This window comes from Kryptolebias marmoratus, linkage group LG9 (genome assembly GCF_001649575.2).
Source record: "Kryptolebias marmoratus isolate JLee-2015 linkage group LG9, ASM164957v2, whole genome shotgun sequence".
Lineage (NCBI taxonomy): Eukaryota > Metazoa > Chordata > Actinopteri > Cyprinodontiformes > Rivulidae > Kryptolebias > Kryptolebias marmoratus.
The window spans coordinates 8,478,958-8,482,492 of record NC_051438.1 but is presented as its reverse complement, the minus strand read 5'-3'; the positions used below and the strand labels follow the sequence as shown (position 1 = coordinate 8,482,492).

Below are 3,535 nucleotides of genomic sequence, written 5' to 3'. Positions count from 1 at the left end.
TGGTGGCTGGCGGGGCAGGGATGGGGGGGGGGCACTTTGAGGTCTGCCTGGTTCAGGGGCACATGACGGTGGGCAGAAATGGTGGATGGGGGGGTGAGGTGTCTAATCTGGTTTTTGTCTGTGAGGCGTTTTCACCTCCCCCCACCGTCCTTCCTCTGAGAACGCTGTTTGAGAGGCAGGACAATGTCAAAGGGAAGTGACTTATTTTATGAGCCATTTAAAAGGGGATGCTGGTCTCCTCCCCCCTCCTCCTCCTCCCCCCGCCTCACCCACACAAAGGAAAGGCAGAGAGGCGACACAGAGCGGCTGAATGCCATGACACACAGTCACATGTTTGTTTACAAGATGCTGCTCTCTTGTTTGGGCGCCCATAAATGACAGTTTTCCTCTTCTAAGTGACATGTGAACAATGCTGTGGCACTTCGTCTCGTTGCTTCTTAAATTACTTGGGGAAACTAGGGGGGGTTGAGAGGCCTTTTAGAGGGAACCGTGCGACCGAGAGCCAGTCCACCGTCACATAAGACCGTTCAAGAAAGGCCGATGCATCAAGTCAAGCTCCCCCCCCGAAAAGGTGAAGCTGAAACATGTTGTTGTCATCATTATTTTTTATAAAACCTGTTATTTTTCCATCTTTTTTGTTCCAGCAGAGGCATTTCTCTCTCGTTGGTTTGAGAAATAAGCTGCCAAAATGTTTTCATAACGCGATAGCTTCAAACTCTTTTTCAGAGACTTAATCCTTCGAGCCAACAGCGTGACATTTGTGCAGACATTCCTGTGAAATATTGACCATTTCACTTTTATTTGTGTACGTTGGTAACCAGGGCCGTTTTCCACATGGATATAGCCTTTTAGATTGTGCGCCTTTGCTGTGGGCAAGCGGGGGGCCCAGCAAGAGGAGAGACTGGCTGGCTGTTTCACCTAAAAGTTCAGCCTGTGTGTGCGTGCCCCCGTCCCTCCAATCGTACAAAGAGCTGAGTGTCGACGAGCGATGTGATGTGTGAATGTGTTTTGGTTGGGGCTGCCAACTGTGCCTGGGTATGTGTACAGGAGGAGGAGGAGGGGGTAAGTCGAGCGGGCGATGACTGGAAGCAGAGAGATGAGTCTGAAGAGAGGATTGAGGGAGAAGGAGCATGGCGCATCCCTCCCCTCCTCCCCGTTTGGATGATTGTGCTGCAGTGATTCACTTCAGACCCCACGCTTTTAATTTTTAATGTTTCAGTCAAACTCCTCAGAACGAACTGCGCGCTCTTACTTGATTTTCACAACTGGTTTACTGTAAATCAACGGGAGTCTTAGGCATTTCTGGTGTATAATCGAGCCTCTAACAACGGAAACATTCACGAGATGTCACAAAGCAAATGGTCATGGGTATTTTCTTTTTACTTTCCTTTTATTTAAACCAGACAACACAAAAATTGGTGTTACATGCTAAAACAGTTCTGTACACTGGCCTCCTATTCACCTACCAACTGCCAGGCCCTGACCTTGATTAGGTCTCTAAACCTCTAAAACAATCATTACAGAAAAAACTACAAGACATTTCACTCATAAATGAATTCAAACATAAAATGAACAAGAATATATGAAGAGAAAGAAACTATTACCCAGTAACAGCTGGTGTCCTGACAGAGGCGCCATCATTTGAGCCGTTTTTTCACCTAAAAGTTAGAAACATCAATGAACAGTTTATTGATGTTAGTAAATTGTTGTAAGTCTGTGGAGTTTTGTACATCATTGGTTCACAGACTCCAGTACCTGCTCCTCCTGTGCTGCTGGTTTTTATAATCATTTTACTCCCTCCCTCTGGAAGGAGGCCATTAACACATTTATAAGTCGATTTTAAAAGTGAAAGATGTCTGAAACTGTCAAAATGTAATAAAGTCATGTTTTACTGTGTTTATAGTCATGCCGTTTTATGATTTTGAGTTTGTTTAAACATCACAGGTTATAAAAGGGATTGAGTTGCCTCAAACAGCTACACAATAGGAAAAGTGTGACTCGACTGGGCAGTGATGACTGTCAGACATGATCTACGAGAGAAAAGCAATTAAATTTAGTTTCACCGATTCCAGTCACTTTTCTAATACGAGCCTTAAATTTGGGATGGAAATCCAAAACAACACCAAGGTGTTTAAACTCTTCTACTTTTTGGATTTCCTTCTTATCAACAACAATAAAACCATTAGAAATGTTTCTTTTGATTGTAAAACAAAAAGCGAGTGTTTTGATTTAAAAAAAACAAAAAAACAAAAAAGATTCTTAAACCACTGAGACACTCCCATCATGAGCCTGTTAATTAACACTGCTGCCTGTTGTGGGCTCTTTGTGGTCACATAATTGATACCATCTGCATAAATTTGGAGCTGAACGTTTTAGAACTGTAATATATTAGCAAAAAAAATCGGTCCTAAAATACAACCTTGTGGAACGCCCATTCTGCAATTTTCACAGGTTGACTTTTGTCCGGTTTCCTTTGACACATTCTCCTTTACTATTACATTTTTAAGTTTATGTAGAAGCATGTTATGGATTAATGTACCGAAGGCTTTTTTCAGGTCTAAACTTACTCCTCTGATTAAAGTGCTGCCATCTAAAGTTGTGGCAAAACAGACGTTTCAACCAGCAAGGGAGTATAACAGGAAAACTTTATTATCGACATCAGCTGCCCCCAAACCTTTTCAGCTCCACGGACCGGCCTTTAAAGATGTGGCGGATAAATACAACAAAATAAAATGATACAACCGGCATGAAAATGTTTTTTTTTTTTTTTTTAAACATAATAAACATAAATCCAACGTGTCCTCGTAGCTTTGTTAGCTGCGTCCTGGTGTTGTGTTATCAACATGAATAACAGCCTCTCCTCCTCCTGATGTTCTCTGTGTTTAAACACGCCCTTCAAAATAAGAGACACCACAAATATAAAGAGTACTGTACTGGTCCGCAGCCCGGGGCTTGGGGACCTCTGCTCTACATTAAAGTAATATTTGAACATAAACAGGTTCAACTCAACAACATGAACATAAAAGAAAGCAGAATGGCTTCTCAAAATTCAGCACAAGCACCGGAGGAGACGGCTCAGTCAGGAGGGGAAACCCGTGGAGATGGCTTCAACCTTTAGGATGACACGGTGACGGTCTGTGTGAGCCATCTCTTTCCTGACAGTCTCGTCATGTGTCGAGTGGCAGAAACGAATCTCTGAACCACGGCACAGCGAAAAACGCTCAACAGTGACAAATATCCTAGCAAGATCAAAGCAGCGACGACCAAGTTTTGGGTCAGACCGTGACAATCCGACTCAAAACTTGCTCAAATAAATGTGTTTTTTTGTTTTTTTTAAATAGCCAGTGCAGATGGGGAGGGGGGGGAGAAAACCCTGCGTGTACTGTCAAAACTTGCAGCAGGACTGGCGGGGAAAACTAAACAAGTCGGTTGGAGCCGAGATGCAATGAAAGGATCCCTGTGTTCACCCGGAGTCCAGCAGCTACGTATAAAACAAAACATTATTCCAGCTGCGTCCTCCTGTGACCCCCCCCCC

At 43.5% G+C, this 3,535-nt stretch overlaps 1 protein-coding gene across 1 annotated transcript in view; it reads left to right on the top strand.

Annotated features, from left to right (window-relative positions):
* gpc4 (glypican 4) overlaps window positions 1-3,535 on the top strand; it is a 37,557-nt gene that overhangs the window by 20,733 nt on the left and 13,289 nt on the right. The window lies entirely within an intron of this gene.